Consider the following 20,704-nt stretch of genomic DNA (forward strand, 5'->3'; position numbering starts at 1 on the left):
CCCAAAAGCGGATGAAGAGGCATGCTGATCAGAATCGCCGCTTTGTGGAATACCAGGTGGGAGACAAAGTGATGGTCAAAATCCCAAAGCGGTACTTGTTTGCAGGGGTCCATGACCCTCGCCTATTGCAAAAATATATTGGACCCTTGTCCATTGAAAGGCGCATTGGGAAAGTTGCATACCGGGTGGATACCCCAGCTTGGTGGAAAATCCATCATGTTTTCCATGTCAGTCTCCTGAAACCTTTTCGGGAAGATATGGAGGATCCTTCACGAAGCCAACTCACAATACCAAGTATTCGAGGCCCCAATTCAACTGGGAAAAGGCGTGCTGAAGCTATTCTTGATGATCGAGTGATTCACGCCTCAAGAAAAGATCACTAGGAGTTCTTGGTAAAATGGCAGGGATGTGATGCAGAGGAGAATACTTGGGAGAGGGGAACAAACCTCAAAGCCTACAAGAGCCTGATTGATGATTACCTTGCAAGGAAGGCACCGAGGACGTCGCCAACTCAGGTGGGGGAGAATGCCATGGGCGGCTTTCCAACCATGCCCCATGAACCCTTGGACGCGCCCCGTGGCGTCCTGGCCAGCCTCCCAATGCCCGTCGCCACGGTCGGCCCCATGGTCTCGGTAGCTCCAAGTGACAAGTGCGCATGTGCCTCTGTCGCCCCACCGATAGCCATCGCCAGCGCCCAGCCACAGGTAAAAGCCAACAGCGCCGCGCGCGCAGACAATGCCGCGCGCGCAGACCCTGATGCTAAAGACAAAGTTGCTGCCAACGGACTTGTTGCTGCTTTGTAGAAGACTAAGTCCTTTTCATTGTAAATATAGAGTAGTTTTGCTGCATTTTCTTTAAGTGTGATTTTCCAGCTTTCATAGGTCTAGTCATGTAACTTTGGTTTATTTTTTTAAGCATTATTAAGGGGGACCAAGCAATCAAAACTTTCAAGCAAGCAAACAATTCTCTGTACTGGTGTCTCTCCCCCCCGACACCGTCTTGTTTTCTGTAATAGCTTTCATTCAATGCAATCAAGCTTTCTTTCATTCTCAATTCTCTTTTCTGCTCTCTTTCAATTGCTCATGACATTGGTTTTCTCGTACGGCACTGACAATCTAGTCTAGCGTACGGAGGGGACCTCAGTTGGCGGACAGCAACCGTACTGACATCGGTTGCCTAGCCTTACGTCGCCCTTCCAAGGAACTTCAGGAAGGCGCCACGTAACAGGCCTCATGGTTCAGGTGGTTTCAGCAGTGCCTCATCTTAGAGGCCAGTCTTATAGCAGAGGTCGTCCGTTTAGACCCACTCAGGCAGCTCGTCATGTTCCTCGCGGTTCTTCAGTTAGCCACTGTTCCTACAGTGCACGTCTAACTCAGTCATCATTCAGTGCACTACCGGCACAGAGATCTTATCGTGCTACATCTGCTTAGGTTTCCACAGGTAGTTCTTCGTGTTATCAGGGTCAGTAACCTTACATGAGGGGTTATTATGAGTGTGGATACTTGAGTCATCTCAATAGGGATTGCCCCATACTGTTGAGTAGGGTTCCATAGCAGAGCTCTCAGCCTGTGATTTCATCATCCGCAGCTACACTACCTACACATCCAATTAGGGGTGGGGTTCAGTCAGCACGGGGTTTCCCTAGAAGGGGAGGTTGTTCGGGCGTGGTCATGCCCGTTTCTATTCATTTCCCACCAGGCCAGAGGCAGTTGCTTCCTACACCATGATCATAGTTATTTTTTCAGTGTGCCAGAGGGATGCTTCAGTGTTATTTGACCCTGGTTCCACTTATTCATATGTGTCATTCTATTTTGCTCGTTATTTGGATATGCCTCATGATTCATTAGATATGCCTATTCATGTATATATACCGGTAGGGAATTCTATTATGGTGGATCGGGTATATCGGTCGTGTGGTTACCCTTGGAGTTTGTGAGACTATGGTTGATCTATTTTTACTCAATATAGTCGATTTTGATGTGATTCTATGCATGAATTGGTTGTCACCATGCCACACTAAGATCGTGACGTTGGCTATGCCGGGGTTGCTTAGGGTTGAGTGGAGAGGTTCCTTAGATTATGTTCCTAGTAGGGTGATTTCTTATTTGAAGGCTCAACGCATGGTTAAGAAGGGATGCTTGGCATATTTAGCATATGTGAGGGATGTTAGTGCTGATACTCCTACCGTTGAGTTCTTTTCGGTAGTGAGGGACTTCCTAGATGTGTTTCCTGCAAACCTACCGAGTATGCCACCCGACAGGGATATTTATTTTAGAACTGACTTGGTGCCGGGCACTCAGCCCATCTGTATTGCACCATACCGCATGGCACCAGTAGAGTTGAAGGAATTAAAGGAGCAACTTCAGGAGTTGCTTGATAAGGGTTTTATCCGGCCCAGTATGTCACTTTGGGGTGCACCAATTCTATTTATGAAGAAGAAATATAGTTCTTTGAGGATGTGTATTGGCTACAGGCAGCTGAACAGAGTTACAATCAAGAACAAGTACCCACTACCGCATATTGATGTTTTATTTGATCGACTTCAAGGAGCTAGGGTGTTCTCGAATATTGATTTGAGATCGGGATACCATCAGTTGAAGATTCAGACTTCAGACATTCTGAAGATGGCATTCAGGATCCGTTATGGTTATTACGATTCTAGTGATGTCTTTTGGGCTGACCAATACCCCAACAACCTTTATGCACTTGATAAATAATGTGTTTCTGCCGTATCTTGATTCTTTCGTCATAGTGTTTATTGATGATATATTGGTGTATTGTCGTAGTCAGGAGAATCATGAGCAGCACTTAGGGATCGTATTTCAGATTTTGAGGGAGAAGAAGCTATATGCTAAACTCTCCAAGTGTAAGTTATAGCTTGATTCAGTGGCATTCTTGGGTCATGTAGTATCCAACGAGGGGATTAAGGTAGACCCGAAAAAGATTGAGGTAGTTCAGAGTTGGCCTAGACCATCTTTTGCTACTAAGATCCGTAGTTTCCTTTGGTTAGTTATGTACTATCGCCATTTATGGAGGAATTTTCATCCATAACAGCCCTATTGGCTAGATTGATATAGAAGGGTGCCCAATTCAGGTGCTCTGATGAGTGTGAGGAGAGGTTTTAGAAGCTCAAGATTGCCTTAACTACAACTCCAGTTCTGGTTTAACCTTCAGGATTTGGTTCCTACATAGTTTATTTAGATGCTTCACGGATTGGTATTGGGTACGTGTTGATGCCGAAAGGTAGCATTATTGCTTATGATTCACATCAGTGGAAGCCACATGAGAAAAACTACCCTGTACATAATTTAGAGTTGGCAGCCATTGTTCACGCGTTGAAGATTTGCAGGCATTATCTTTATGGCGTGTCTTGTGAGATGTTCACATATCACAAGAATCTACATCACTTGTTCAAGCAAAAGGATCTGAACTTGAGGCAACAATGGTGGTTAGAGCTACTAAAGGACTATGATATTACTATTCTTTATCAACCGGGGAAAGCCAATGTGGTGGCCGATCCTTTTAGTAGGAAGGCTGAGAGCATGTGAAGTCTTGCCTATATTCCAGTTGGGAAGAGACCGTTAGCATTGGATGTTTACTATTTGGTCAATCGGTTCATGAGGTTGGATATTTCGGAGCCTAGCCGGGTTCTTACTTGTATGGTTTCACGGTCTTCTTTGTTTGAGCATATCAAGGCATACAAGTATGATGATCCCTACTTGCTTGTCATAAAGGACACGGTGCAACACAGTAGGCTAATGAGGTTACTATTGGAGATGATGGGGTATTGAGGATGGATGGTCGAATCTGTGTACCGAATATGGATGGGCAGCGAGAGTTGACACTTGAGGAGGCCCATAGTTCTTGGTATTCTATTCATCCAGTAGCCACGAAGGTGTACCATGATTTGAGGCAGCACTACTAGTAGTGGAGGATGAAGAAGGTTATTGTCGGGTATGTTGCTCGGTGTTTGAACTTTTAGCAGGTGAAGTACGGGCATCAGCGACCCGGTGGTTTGCTTTAGAGACTTGATATTCCGGTATGGAAGTGGGAGCATATCACCATGGATTTTGTAGTTGGGATTCCATGTACCTTGAGGAGATTCGATGTAGTATGGGTCAATATGGACACACTGACCAAGTTTACACACTTCATTCCAGTCATGACTACCTACTCTTCAAAGCAGATGGCTCAGACTTATATTCGTGAGATTGTTTTCCTTCATGGTGTGCCCGTATCTATTATCTCAGATCAAGGCACTCAGTTCACATCGCAGTGAGAGTTAGGCACACAGGTCGAGCTGAGTACAACATTTCATCCCCAGATGGACGGACAGTCTGAGTGCACTATTCAGATCTTGGAGGATATGTTACGTGTATGTGTTATGAATTTCGGAGGTTCATGGGATCAGTTTCTTCCATTAGCAGAGTTTGCCTACAACATCAGCTTTCAGTAAAGTATCCAGATGGTTCATTTTGAGGCCTTATATGGGAGGCGATGTCGTTCTCTGGTTGGTTGGTTTGAGCCTTGGGAGTCTAGGTTGGTGGAAACTTACTTGGTCCGTGAATCTTTGGAGAAGGTGAAGTTGATTCAGGAGCAGCTTCGTACAACACAGTCTAGGCAGAAGCGTTATGCTAATATGAAGGCAGATGTTGCATATATGGTGGGGGAGAAGGTCCTACTCAGTGTTTCACCCATGAAGGGTGTGATGAAGTTGGGGAAGAAGGTCAAGTTGAGCCCCATGTATATTGGTCCCTTTGAGGTGCTTGAGAGAGTTGGAGAGGTGGTCTATAGACTTTCCTTTCCATCTAGTCTATTAGGGGTTCACCCAGTGTTTCATGTTTCCATGCTCCAAAAGTATTATGGTGATCTGTCACAAGTTTTGGACTTCAACACGGCGTATTTAGATAGGGATTTGACTTATGATGTGGAGTTAGTGGCAATTTTGGACCGACAGGTTCGAGAGTTGAGGTCGAAGAAAATAGGATCGGTGAAGGTTCAGTGGAGAAGTCAACTAGGAGGGTACTTGGGAGACCGAGCAGGAGATGCAAATGAGATATTCTCACCTTTTTGAGACTCCAGGTATGATTCTAGGCCTGTTCGAGGCGAACATTTGTTTAAGATGGGGAGAATGTATTGACCATGCTGGTCATTTTGAGTATTTTAGTGTGTTTCCCCTATTTGATGCTTTACTTATGTGTATTTGTTGTTACATGACTTGCCGAGGTAGCTGGTTTGGTTTCAGGAAGGTTATGGAGTAAATTGGGACACTTGGTACCAAGTTTGGAAGCTTAAGTTGGAATAGTTGATTGGAGTTTGACTTTTGTATAGACGGCTCAGGAATGGAGCTTTGATGGTTCCAATAGATTTATATGGTGATTTTGGACTTAGGCATATGTCCGAATGTGGATTTGGAGGTCCGTAGGTTAGTTTGGTGCTTTTTGGCGAAAATTAGAAAGTTGAAGGTTCGGAAGATTGATATGTTTGAATGGGAATTGACTTTGTTGATATTAAGTTCGGATTGTGGTTTCGGGAGTTGGAATAGATCAATTGTATCATTTGGGACATGCATGCAAAATTTGAGGTTATTTCGGGTTGGTTTGGTATGATTCGACATGAGTTGTGGAAGTTAGAAGTTCATTTGTTCCTTAGGCTTGAATCGTGGTGTGATTCATAATTTTGATGTTGTTTTATGTGAATTGAGTCTTCGAGTTAGTCCGTGTTGTGTTTGGGGATTGGTTGGTGTGATTGGATGGGGTCCCGGGGGCCTCGGGTATGTTTCCGATGGGTTTCAGACCATTTCTTTATCTTTTGGCCTTGCTTATTTTTGGTGTCTGATGTCCTTCTTCGCAATCGAGAGAATGTGTTCGCGATCGCGTAGAGTATTTGGGTCAGGCAGGGTGGTTGTTCATCACGTTTCATGTAAAGGATCTCGCGTTCGCGAAGCTTTGGCTAGCAGCGAACATCGTAATAGCGGGTAGGCAGACGCGTTCGCATAGAAGGAAGGACTAGCTGGAGGTGGCACGCGTTGTTCTTCGCGATCGCGTGAATGAGGCCACATTCGCATAGACCCCAACAGTTTGTGCATCGCGTTCGCGACCTTAGTCTCGCATTCGCGTAGGTCATTTTTGGGGCGTAGTTTGATTGTCCTTTGCGATTGCGAAGTTGGTCCGGCGATCGTGAAGGGTATGCCTGGGTAGACCATAAGTACTCTACTTTCTAGGGGGTTTAGTCATTTTAACATATTTTGAGTTGTGGAGCTCGGATTTGGGCGATGTTGGAGGAGATTTTCACGATTTGGATTGGGGTAAGTGTTTTTGACTCGATTTTTTCATTATTCATGATTCTATCTTGATTTTTAGCATTTAATTGATTAATCTATGTGGAGAAATTGGGGATTTTGTTAAAAGCTTTCCTCAAGTAAAAATTGAGGATTTGAATGTCGATTTGTGGTCGGAATTGGATGAAATTAGTATGGCTGGACTCTTATTCGAATGGGTGTTCGTAGTTTGTGATTTGGCCAGGTTCAGAGGTGTGGGCTCGGGGTTGATATTTTTGGGTTGACTTTTTGATTTTGGTTATCTGATAAACCAGAGAACAACAATAAGAAAATACAAAGACAATAGAGAAGAAAAAGCTAGATTTTCGTGAAAAAGATGCGATTCTTGATTGTAAAGGTTTGTTAAAAAGGATGATTGTTGGTGCATGTCTTCTGAGTATTCTGAGAGCTGTCGTTCCCGTACTTTGTCCCCGGCATTCGTTGATCCCAGTCAGAAGCATCGGCGCGAGTGTAACCACTATCTTTCTTGAATTATTATTTTTCTTGCCTTTACCGTTGATCTCGATAATTTGTCTGTCTTGTCTTGCTTTAACTGTAGAACGTCACTTGTTTTATTGCCATTTTTAGTAGACCTTATTTAGCTATTAGTTAGGACTTGCCTGCCATATTTGTTTCCTTAAGCATATTATTTACAATCTGTCTCTTGTCTTGATTTAAATGTAAAACGTCACTTGTGTTACTGCCATTTTTAATAGACCCCTTATTTAGCTATTAGTTAGGACTTGCCTGCATATTTGTTTCCTTAAGTAGCTTATTTACAATTTGTCTCTAGCATATTGTTGTGCTCTAATTGTATCCACTTTGTCTCGATTACTTGTATTTTTCTTTATTATCTTTTTCTTCCCAAGCTATATTATAGTAGTTTTGCCTATTTTCTCTGTGACCTCTAGTTGTTTGTTTTGTTAATATTAGTTGGAGATTATATTTCTGTTATTCATTTTATTTTTGTCACTTGTTTTCAGTGTAGTGCTTGCGTAGTGTCTCCTATATTATAATGACTTTGGTGAACGATAGGAGGGTAAGGTCGGGTGTCCTGGCGGGAAGAGGGTATGGGGGGTGAGGGTAAGAGGGATAAGGGAGACTCTAGGCTGAGAGTGGGGTCTTGGAACATAGGAACTTTGATTGGAAACTCTATAGAGTTAGCGAGGATTCTGGAAAAAAGGAAGATTAATGTAGCTTGTATATAGGAGACTAGATGGGTAGGAGATAAGGCGCAGGATGTGGGAAAGTTCGAACTATGGTATTCTGGGAGGGCGGGGGGTAGGAACGAGGTAGGTATCTTGATTGATGGGGACCTCCGTGATCTAGTGGTGGAGGTTAGGACGGTTAACAACGGGCTGATGACTATTAAGCTACTTGTTGGAGGATTTATTTTGAACATAATCAGTGCATACGCACCCCAAGCAGGCTTGGATGAGGAAGTCAAAAGGCATTTCTAGGAGGATTTGATAAGATGGTGCATGGTATTCCGCGTACTAGGAAGCTTTTCTTAGGAGGAGATTTCAACGGCCATATCAGAGCGACGTCTGGGGGATATGATGATGTGCATGGTGACTTCGACTTTGGAGATAGAAACGGAGGAGGAACTTCTCTGTTGTACATTGCTAGAGCATTTGATTTGGTGATAGCAAACTTGAGTTTTCCGAAGAAGGTGGAGCACTTGGTTACCTTCCGGAGTTCGGTGGCCATGACTCGGATTGATTATCTTCTACGCAGGAATTCCGGTAGAGGTTTTTACACGGATTAAAAGGTCACCCCAGTGAGAAACGCATGACCCTTCATAGGCTCCGGGTCATGGACCTTAAGATCACGAGGAAGAAGAGGAAGAGGGAAGGGTATAGCGAACCTAGAATCAAGTGGGGAGCCTTGACGGAAGCCAAAGCGCAGGAGCTATGGTTAAATTGATGACTAGGGGGCTTGGAGGAGTAGCAGGGACGCAAGTACTATGTGGACCACGACTGTGCAAAGCATTAGGGAAGCCGTTAGAGAGGTATTAGGGATCTCGAAGGGTTAGTCTGGTGGACACACAAGAGACTGGTGGTGTAATGGGCAGGTGCAAGGAAAAGTGGAGACCAAGAAAGCAGCGTATCTGAACCAAATGGAAAATGCAGACGAGGAGGAGAGAAGGGTGAATAAGGAGCAATATAAGTTAGCTAAGAAGGAGGTGAAATTAGCAATTACGGCAGCCAAGACTGCAGCTTTTGGTCGTTTGTATGAAGAACTCGAGGGCCGAGGTGGGGATAAGAGGTTTTTCAGGTTAGCCAAGGTGAGAGAAAGGATGTCCCATGACTTGGACCAAGTGAAGTGCAATAAGGATGAATAAGGTAGAGTTTTGTTGGATGAGGGGCTTATCCGTCGGAGATGGAAGACCTAGTTCCATAGTCTCTTGAACGAGGATGGGGACATGAATATTGTACTGGGTGATTTGGAACTCTCTGGGAGTTGTTGCGACTTTGGGTATTGTACGCGGATTACAGTTGAGGAGGTTGAGGGAGCTATGTGTAAGATGAGGAGGGGAAAAACGACCGGGCTGGATGAAATCCCGGTGGAGTTTTGGAAGATTGCGAGAAAGACGGGCTTGGAGTGGCTTACTAAGTTATTTAATGTCATTTTTAGAATGAAGAAGATGCCTGAGGAATGGAGGTGGAGCACAATAGTTCCTTTATATAAGAACAAGGGTTATATCCAAAATTATAATAACTATTGGGGTATCAAGCTGCTTAGCCATACTATGAAAGTCTGGGAGAAGGTGGTGGAGCTAAGGGTGAGGAGGAGAGTGTCTATTTCCGAGAACAAATTTGGGTTTATGCAGGAGCGCTCGACAATAGAGGCCATTTACCTTGTTAGGAGTTTGATGGAGCAGTATGGAGAGGGGAAGAGGGACTTGCATATGGTGTTCATCGACATAGAAAAGACACACGATAAAGTCCCCAGGGAGGTTTTGTGGAGGTGTTTGGAAGCTAGAGGTGTACTGGTTTCCTACATTAGGGTGATTAAATACATGTATGATGGAGCAAAGACCCGAGTGAGGACGGTGGGAGGGGACTCAGACCATTTTTCGGTCATGATTGTATTGCACCAGGGGTCGGCACTCAACCTTTTTTTTTTACTCTGACAATGGACGTTCTGATGCGCGACATCCAAGGGAAGGTGCCATGGTATATGTTATTTGCAGATGATATTGTATTGATTTACAAGACACAAGGCAATGTGAATGCGAGGTTAGAGGTGTGGAGGAAGACCCTGTATGTCACGCTCTGACCTCGGGGAGCGCGACCGGTGCCCAGTCGAGATACCTCGGCCGAGCAACCCTGTACAATACCTTCTATTCTACCCAACTCACCCATGAATAAAGAGAAGAATTCATTTTGTTAATTAGAGAGTAAGAGGTCATGTGAATAACAACAGTTCATTTCCAGTAGTTATGTCATTAACAATTTTCCAAAACAGTACACTATACATTCGTAGTTAAATTGGGACAGATGATACAATTACAACAAGTTTAGTTCAACTTTCCCAAAACAGGATACAACCCACACTATGTCTACGGAGCCTCTAACAGAAATAAAAGAGTGCTACGACAGTGCCGGCAACAAGGCCCCAGCTATACCTCAAAACACTATGTACATGGAACAAGAGATACATGACCCCGAAATGAAGTGGGGCTCACCAAGTAAGCTGAGGAGAGGGTGTGCTGCTATCACTGATCAATACCACCTGCTATGGAACTACCTGCATCCATTAAAGATGCAACACCCCTGGCAAAAGGGACGTTAGTACATGTCGAATAGTACTAGTACGAAAACCAAACATCTATGCAAGGACTTGGAAATACAACATGAATATTATGAATCATGGTAACAATAAAAGGCTTTGTTAGGAGTTAAAGCCATAGTAAATTTATAAAGAGCTTTCAACAACATTTATAAATGAATAAGTCGGGGATCGTCTACAACTACCTTTACACAAAGTGGCCCTGCCTCCTCACCCCAACGTATACGGGTGGAGGTGCAATCACAATGCCAGAAACTCTACACAAAGCGGCCCTGCCGCCTCACCCCAATATATGCGGGTGGAGGTGTATTCACAATCCCAAAAACTCTACACAAAGCGGCCCTGGCGCCTCACCCCGATGTATACGGGTGGAGGTGTATTCACAATGCCACATTTTGGATTCCCAAAATGATAATATTTTGTACAAAAGAGTTCCCTTTTAAATCAACCATTTGGCACCTTTGGCCTTAGCAAATGTAGTTTCATAAGGTTTCATCATGTGAGAAATAAGTGTTTAATCTCATTGATTTCATACAAGGTCTCCTTCCCAAAAGGGGTATAACATAATTAAGTCAAAAATAGAGAATCATTAACACACTAGGGTTCTAAGATGTTATGTCAATCGGGAATCAATTTTACTAGTTTGAATACCTCACATCAATAGCGTTTCAAGTTCGACTACACATGATAGAATTTTACAAGGATTCGAGAATTCCGATACTAGAGGAAGAGTTTAGCCTTCATACTTTGAAAGAGCTTTTTGTAGTGCCACAATAATGTTCCAACACTCCTAACGATGCCAATCTATAGAGGAGGAGAGATTTATAAGCATGATTAGAGGAATTCGCAGGGCAAGGGATTTTACGATTATGACCCGACCTTTCCCTCAACTAATTTAAGAATAAAACCACCCAAGATGGTTCAACAACCACCCCACAGTCTCTATTAGCTCATGCATGTGATAGATCTTCCCTCATCACCCATAATCAACCCAAACCCGAAATTAAAGAATTGGGGGAAGAAATGCTTACCTTTTTGAAGCCCTAGTAAGTTCCTTTTGATAGTATTCCAAGGTTTGATCAAAGTAGAGTAGTGAAATCCTTAGTCCTCCCTTCCCTCTCTCTAGAATAGCTCTCTCCTTTGTCTAAAATGTCAGGTAATCCCCCAAAACCCTTAGGCTAGATAAATGAAATGGGGGTCGAGTTATAAAATTTGAAAAATGAAGCCCCCACACAGATCTACGGATGCATATGCGATCGCATAATGCTTCTGCAGTCCGCAAAATGGACCGCATAATGGCCCTCTAGAACTGGGCACCCTTGCCCAACTTTGCGACCGGTTTGTGGTCCACAGACCTATTCTGCGGTCGCATAATGCACCGTAGAACTGGCCTCCGAATTTTTTTTTGCTGGGTCTGCGATGGGTTATGCAGGCCGCAAAATGATTATGCGGCCGCATAATGGACCGCATAATGGTCGAAACATTTGCCCAGATTTTGTGCCTCAGTCTGCGGCAGAACTGTGATCCGCATATCAGTTCTGCGAGTGCAAAATGGGCCACAGAAATGCCATGCACTTCCAAATATTTTCTTCAACTCCCCAATGTACTGTTCAACCTAAAAAGTCCAAACCATAGCTCGAAAGCTTGCCGCGAAGAATCTCTACAATCCTCAATGCTTAAGTCTGATTCGGCACCATGAAACCCCTAGTTTTAGGTAAACGTTTATGGGTTCTATACTGTAGTATAAAGGTTTCAAGCTAAATAGGACCAAGACAAAATACTTGGAATGTAAGTTCAGTGGTGATACTCAGGGAGGGGAAGGGGAGGCGAGGCTGGACTCACAAGTCATCCATAGGAGAGGAAGTTTTAAGTATCTTGGGTCTATTATTCAGGGGGATGGGGAGATTTATGAAGATGTCACACATCGTATTGGGGAAGGATGGATGAAATAGAGACTCGCTTCTAGTGTTGTGTGACAAGAAGGTGCCACCAAAACTTAAAAACTAAGTTCTACAGAGTGGTGGTCATACCAACTATGTTGTATGGGGCTGAGTGTTGGCCTGTCAAGATCCACAATGTCTAGAGTATGAAGGTAGCAGAGATGTGGATATTGAGATGGATGTGAGGGCACACCAGATTAGATAGGATTAGGAATGAGGTTATTCACGACAAGGTGGGTGTGACCCCCATTGAGGACAAGATGCGGGAAATGAGGCTTAGGTGATTTGCACATGTGAGGAGGAGGAGCACAGATACCCCGGTGAGGAGGTGTGAGAGGTTGACATTGGAGGGCCTATGGAGAGGTAGAGGTAGGACAAAGAAGAAGTGGGGAGAGGTGATTAGGCAAGACATGGCACAACTTCAGCTGACCAAGGACATGACCCTTTGATCAGAAGGTGTGGAGGTCGAAGATTAGGGTAGTAGGGTAGGTAGATTGTTCATACAAGTGGTAATAGTACGCACTCTCCCATTTTGCTGGTAGTAGGTTTCTATGACTACCTATCATTTTCTTTTATATTGGCCATCTTATTATCGTGTTGTTTTTATGTTGCTTTTACATGGCTTTTTGGTATTGTCCCTCCTTGTCTATCTTTTAATTAATGTGGTGCTTATGCTTTCCTGAGCCGAGGGTTTATTGAAAATAACCTCTCTACCTTCACAAGAAAGGGGTAAGGTCTGCATACACACTACCCCCCTCCCCCAAGACCCAAAGATGTGGGATAATACTGGGATCTTGTTGTTATCTTAGCTTTATCATTTGGAATCGATTAATTTGGCTTTTGTTGATGATATTAAGTTATTTTGGCTAGATTCTAGCCGTTCGGAGGTCGATGCACGCAGGAAAGGCTTGTTAGAGGATTGATTTGGATTGCTTGAGGTAAGCATCTTACCTAAACTTGGTTGAGGCGCTAGTTTCCTGAGTTATTTTGATAGCTAAATGCTATGGGTGTCACGACCCAATTCCCAATATAGGCCTTGATGGCGCCCAACGTCGCCGCTAGGCAAGCCAATAGTGAGCTACCCATTTAATTATTCATTTTATTACTTTAAAAATCATGAATTTTATTAATTAAGAAGCTAAGTATAAAAGTTCACGGTGTTATAACGCTTTAAAAAGACATAAAAATGAAATGGTAATAATGTTAGGCAAAACCATAAATATCTACTAGTATTTTCCAGAACCCGGTGTTACAAGTGCACGAGCAATCTAGTAGAATATACAGAACTCCTACAACTACTGTCTAAGATAAAATAGACAGAAATAATAAATGCAACAAGGAGGAGACTCCGGGTGCTGCAGAATGGACTATGGGAAGCAAATCACCACTAGGTCTCTGGGTAACTAGGATGCGCGCCCGAATGGCCACCAGATGTAGCTACCTCAAAACCTGCAGGACTAGTACAGAAGTGTAGCTTGAGTACGTAAACAACGTGTACCCAGTAAGTATCTAGTAACCTCGAAGTAGTGACGAGGGGTCGACATCGATACTTACTAGAGGTCAATAAATTAAGTGCAAGAATTATAAATAGGCATGAAATACAACAATAACAATGGAATAAGAGACAAATAATAAGTAATTCATTAACAAATATCAAATTAAATTCTTCAATTATCACATGCCGATTTCAAAAAATAAGAGTCATCAAGTAATTATAAAGTCCCAAGTCATGAAGGAAATATCAAGTATAATTAGACTTCTAGCGATATTACGCACGAGTTATGCCGAGGTCGTATGGCCCGATCAATAATAATCGAGTGAGTGTACATACATTATCGAGGTCATACGGCCCGATCCATAGATAAATCTCATTTTATATATAATGCCGAGGCATTCGGCACGATCCACAGGAATAGAGAAACTCTTCGGACTACGGGACATACGTTTGCAACACCATGATAGGCACATAAAGGAGTATAATTTTCTACCAAAAATTGAATATTCCACCAAAACTCAAGGTAGCGAAGCTCGGTCTAACATAATAACTAATCAAATTTTAATTATAAATTCAAGTAATTAAACTAACAAGTTGGCTTCAAATAAAACAAGTATTGCATGATAAGGTCCTAAGTCTACCCGGACATAAATATGATTTTAGCTACGCACAGACTCTCATCACTTCGTGCGTATGTAGCACCCATAATTATTAACAAATAAAAATTTAAATACCTACGGGGTTAATTTCCTCTTACATAGTTAGGCAAGATACTTACCTCACTTCCTAGTCCCCTTCTTGGCCCTCAAACCACACTAATAGCCTCGAAATAACACCGAGCAACCTGAAACTAGTCAAAAGTCGTACAAACTAATCAATATATGCTCAAAAGTTCATAATTTAACTATTATAGTAAAAACCCAACCCAATTTAGAAAATTCCTAAAACTTACCTCCGGGCCCACGTGCCCGAATTCCGAAAATTTTCATAGATAAATGTTACCTCAAAATTTGACGAGCACAAAACACCACTTTAATTATGCTTGCTAGTCAAAGATTGTGTAGTATAATATCGAATGCACATGGATTGGAGTTAAGTAGTATTTTTATAGTTTCTAGCTTGATTGCTATCCAGGAGAATCAACAATTGAGATTTATATGATTAGTAACTATAATTAACTAAGAGTCTAAAGCTATTGACTAATGACAATCGAAACAAGGGTAAGCAAGGAAGTTATCAATGAGAGAAAATAGGGGTTGATAGGATAGGTGCAAGATAATTGTTTGGGATCTAACTTTAGATAATTCACTTCTAATGTTCAAGTGAGTCTCTCGAATTCACTCAATTATTAGTTCAAACATTCAACAAAAACTCCTCTCTCGATTAAGTTTTAACCTCAAAAGATGAACCAATTTAAGCAGGTGAAGATATGCAAGAATGCGTAGTGGATTGGTCTTTAGGAGAACCTCTCTCGATTATCCTCCTAACTAGGTTTAATCAATGATTCAACTAGCCTCTTTTGATTACTAAGAAGAATTAATGAACTCAACCAACAATATAATGCAAAGATATCACAAGTTATTCCTCTCTCGATTACATGAGCAAGTGAATATAGATGCAACAGTTAAATCATTCAAAACGCTTCAACACATAAAACTAGAGTTATAATCCACAAACAATCATCAATATACCATATCCATCAAACCTTAAGGGAACTACTCCATAGATATGGAGTAATTCATCACAAATATGTTTAAAGTAAAGGAAAACATAAAACGATCCAAACTTGGGTCTTGAGTGAGGATTGAATGATGAACTCCTTGTGCTTTTTCTTCTCCAACTCCTCCTTAGCCTCCTTAGGTCTCCAATATGTCAAAAGTCCCAAAAATATTATTTTCTATGTATTTATAATAAGTAGGGTTGGACCCAGATGAAATCACTTTCTCCTAGCCGAAATAGAATTCACTCTGTAAAAAGGGGCGACGCGCGATGCAGGGCAATAGTGGGGAAATCTAGAGAGTTGGTTCTGACAGGCAGCAGAGAAATGCACAAGTGCGGTGCCCCACGTTCCGCGGCAGTGGAGATTTCTCAAAGTACGGATTTTTCTTGCGTTTTGACGTCCAGACTTGGTCCTCGACCTCCGAACACGATCCTGGCTTAATCCCTTGGGATTTTACTCAGACTTCAAAGCTTCGAATCACTCAAATTCATTTAATAACATCTACATAACTTGGAATCATTCCTACAAAGCATAAAACACTCAATAAGTTCAAAAGGCTATCAATTAAAGCTCAAAACGAATAAAGTGCAGTAAATTGGAGTGCAATAAGTGACTAAAATACGAGATAATAGCATACCATTACCCATGACCTTACGAACTCAAATATATAATTTCTACTCAATTCCATGATCAATTTCGTGATTTAATTTTACTTAAACCTAGGTTGTTCAACATAATCCTATAATTTTCACAATTTACATGTTAAAATCTACTCATAATCTATATATTAAACTCACATTAAGTAGGGATCACTTACCTTAAAATGCTAGATGAAAAATCCCTCCCCAAGGACCTCCAAAATCGGCCAAGAGAAATTGAAAATGAAAAAGAATGGCCTAAGTCCCGATTTTTATTAAGTCTCTGCCTAGTGATCCCTTTTTTGCATTCGCGAAGGAAAACATTGACCCTTCCATGAAATTGGTCTTCGCGAACGCGACATGAGACTCGCGATCATGAAGGATTTCCCTGCTAAAGCTATGCGAACGCGGTCCTGCCTTCGCGAACGCAAAGGGAAACTGACCAGCTGACCCAAGACCAAGTTTCCTCTACGCGAACGTAGGATTACTATCACGAACGCGGAGGCCCCAAGTCACAAGCCTTCGCGAAGGCGATGCTGTCTTTGCAAATCCGAAGCACAAGATACCCCCACCCCAATCCTTCATCGCGAAAGTGAGACCACCTTCGCGTTCGCAAGGAAGGAAACCAGAACCAGAATTTTCTGCAATTTGGACTTAACTTTGGGTGGTCCGAAACACACCTGAGCCACCCCGAACCCTGTCCAAATATTCCAACAAGTTCAAATACATAATCTGGACCTGCTCGAAGTCTTAGAGCACATCAAACAACATCAAAACCAAGAATCACGCCCTAAAACCCAATTAATCAACTCATGAACTTCAAACTTTTTCAACTAGATCCGAATGCGATGAGTCATACTTAGATAACTCGGAATGACACCAAATGTTACGCACAAGTCACAAATCACCATATAAACCTATTCCTAGGCTCAGAATTCCAAACGGGCATCAATAGCATCAAAGTCTACTTCAACCAAAATTTAAGAAACTCTAAAAGCTTCAAGGCGCCAACTTTCAACATTAAGCGCCGAAAACCTCCTGGATCAGCCGAAACTCGATCCGAACACACGCCCAAGTCCAAAATCATTATCCCTATTGAAACCATCAAATCCTGATTCTGAGGTCGTTTACTCAAACTGTTGACTCAAGTCTAACTTGGCCACCTTAGGCCACTATTAAGGAACTGAGTGTTTCTAATTCAACCCGAACCTTTCCAATCCCAAACCAACCATCCCCGCAAGTCATAAAATAATAAAGGCACATACGGGGAGTCTTAAATAGGGAACATGGATCTAGAAGGTAAAACAATCGGTCTGGTCATTTCAATGGGTGCGCATATGTGTGGGGTTTGAGCCCATGTGCACCATGGTATTTATCCATGCTCGGGGTAGTTCTTAGGCTATGACATGCCTTGAATTGATTGTTAAGCTTTATGCTATGGTGTTTCTCTTGTTTATATCCTTGTCGTGAACTATATGCTCCTTAATATCCTTGTCGTGAACTATATATCCTTATATAGAGGCTACTCCCCTGAATGAACTTAATAATTGCTATGTGCATGATTAAAGTTATGTTTTGAGCTATTATAGCACACTTTGCACATGCATACACCTTAGCATATCATTTATACTAGTCCAAGAGTATGAAATCTAATGATCATTGATCATATACATGTATTCTTTTATATTTGCTTCTGTTTGATATGATTTGAACTGGAGGCCTATGACCACGTTGGGTTGATTGTGTTGTTATGCATGTGACCAAGCTGGGCAGATTGTGTTATTATGCAGGTTACCATGCGGGGAGGATCCATGATATTGAGCCTGTGACCACGCCAGGTGGATATGATATATAGCTTGTGACCACGCCGGGCGAAGTACGCTTATTGCACATGACTATGCCGTACAACATGTGGATATGGATTCGTACTGTTATGGAAATTTAGAGGAAACACTAGCTAGTGTTTCACTTGGTTGTTTCTACAGTACTGGGAACAATGTATGAGACTCCAAGGAAATCAAACTTAATTATAGACACGAAAGTTTCCTTACAAAAGGGATGACTTCGCAACCCGTTAGGGATGGCTTGAACAACTCGTGAGGGATAGCTTTCCAAATAGGGACTGGCTTCAACAACCCGTGAGGGATGGCTTTCCAAACTACACAAATAGTTAATTTGCTTATAGTCGCAAAAGTTTTCCTACAAAGGGGCTAGCTTCACAACCCTTTAGGGCTAGCTTGCCAAGCTACACAACGGAAAAAACTTTTGTATTATAATACACTTTAGCTGTTATAACTCAAAATAATTTCGTATTACAAGAAGCTAACTTTTTTAGAGTATTCCTACTCTAATTTTATACATGGACCGACCTTTACATCCATTTGAAAGAAAGAACAAGGGAGAAATTTAGAAGAAACTCATATGGAATATATTATAATGATTTACGAAGGTTACAAGATAAGGTTACCAGATGATCCTACAACTACTACATTGCCTCCTTTACATAGGTCTAGGAAGTTATTACAAGACAAACGTATATTATAAAATAAACCCATCTTACATGGAAAACCTATCTACAAGTGGATCCCTTTTGACATGTGAAGGACCTTAGGCAAAGTGACTAATATACACTAAAATGCTTTTGACAACATGTAAAAGAGGTGGAATTTACATGGTAAAGCATGTGAAAGTATGTGGGAGCATGTTAAAGTATGGTGCTTCATGTGACAAAGCACGAGGAAGCATGTGAAAGTGGGGCCTGGATAATATAGAAAATATGTGAAATTTTGTCTTGGTATGGGTAGATGATTTTTTATGGCTTTTTGGTAGGTAACATGGGATTAAGGTGAGATTAGCAGGGATTTTGATTCGAATCCTTATGATTATCTGGTATTTATTCTCTGGCTTTGTCTTCTAGGCATCTTTTCAAAGATCTTGTATAGTAATGCCCGGAGCTTGACGATCATACGTTGCCGTGTTCCTTCTCCTTTGGATTGTGTGATGTGATACATAACCTTAATCTGGGGATGTCTTGAGTGATTTTTTCTTGGATGACTTCATAAGGGGTCTGATATTCCTTTGCTGCTTCCCAGTGAGGATGACTACTGGTATAATTCCAGCTCGCCCATTTTTTTGGCCATATTTCTCTTGGGATACACCTATTTTGCTGGAAGATAATTCTTTGTGCTTCACTATATTCTTCTTCCATGGATTGAATTTACACGGGAAGTTTCAACTAGAATGATACTTCTACTTGCGCCTGGACCTTTCCATTAATAATCTTCACTAGCCTATGGAACATGAATATCTGTGCTCTGTAGGAATCGTTGAAATATTTTATTCAATATCTTTGAGGATTGAACCATAATAGAAACACTTTAAGAGTAGGTACAGTTTTGTCAAAATCCTTTAATACGTTGCACTTGAATTCCATTAAAATATAATACTAATGGCATAAGTACCAAAAAAACCATAAAAGTTCCTAGGGAAAATCTCTAGCTTTTGCTATGAATATATGGTAGAATGGATACTCTGGATTGACCCCGTAAAGCTTAAGAATGGATCCTCCATGTTTCCGGAAAGTTTGGAGCTCTTAATAAGTTCTTTGTTCCATTATAATAGATGGATCAAAGGGATCCATGAGGTTGAACAACTCCGATGGATGATCCGTTGGCTTCAATGAACTAGTTCCTGGTACATTTGAAAAACATGAAGATCTGGCTGGTTGTATTTCGTTTTGACTTCATCTTCTCTAGGAAAAATCTCTTTGAGAATTTTTCTAGTTGCGACAAAATATCTGCGAGAATATTATCCTTTCCTTTTAGATGCTTGACTTGGAACTTATATGGAGAGAACCATTTGGCGCAACTGAGAATCTGAGGATTGGGAATAGTTTTTGTATTCATCTGGATCATCTTTGGGAAGGCCTTCATATCCATTTCTGTCATAAATTCTGTATGAATCAAAAAAAAATTAAATTTCTTAATCCCATTCTTTATTACAAGAATTTTCTTGAAAGTGGAGTGATAATGTTGCTCGGTATCTTTGAACTTTTCGCTGGTATATCCGCATATTTTTCTCTATCCATCTTTTTCTTCAAATAGAACAGCACTCTAATATTCATTGCTGGCACCAGTTTGCAGTATTCACTAACCGTCTGAAGGGATGTAGAGAGATTTAACATCTTTAGGTATCATCTTTATTTTATTGACTATTTCATCTTGTTTCTTTCCCCATGATGGAGCATTTTTCTTGAGCATCTTTGCAAGTGGAGAAATATATGTAGAGATATTTGGGATAAAATCTCTTATATAATTTACTACTCCCAAGAACTATTGGACTTGCTTTGTTGTGATGCTGATATCTGGAAATTTGAGTAGCTCCTGACATATATGTGGTCATGGACTGTATGCTCCTTGGACAAAATGCATTCCGAGAAAATCAATCTCCTTTTGAGCAAGAACCATTTTTTTTTGCTGAAAGCGTGATTCCATATTGTGTTACCAATGGCTCAAATTGACGGAGCAAGTTAACATGTTCCTACAATGTATCATCAGATTATAAGGTGTCAATAAATGTAAACCAAAGAGGTATAGAGGATGGGTTGGAATATTTTTATCATGGCTTTATGAAATAAGGAGGGTGAAATTTTTAATCCAAAGGGCATGATTTCCATTAAAAATGATGATCAGGGATGCAAAATCCTGTTTTAGCTCTTTCTTCGAGGTGAATTCCTAATTGCCAAAATCTAGATTTAAGATCAAACTTGGACAAATATTTGGCCTTGGCTAAGTGGGA

Source organism: Nicotiana tabacum, chromosome 19, assembly GCF_000715075.1.
Source record: "Nicotiana tabacum cultivar K326 chromosome 19, ASM71507v2, whole genome shotgun sequence".
In the NCBI taxonomy this organism is placed as follows: Eukaryota; Viridiplantae; Streptophyta; class Magnoliopsida; order Solanales; family Solanaceae; genus Nicotiana; species Nicotiana tabacum.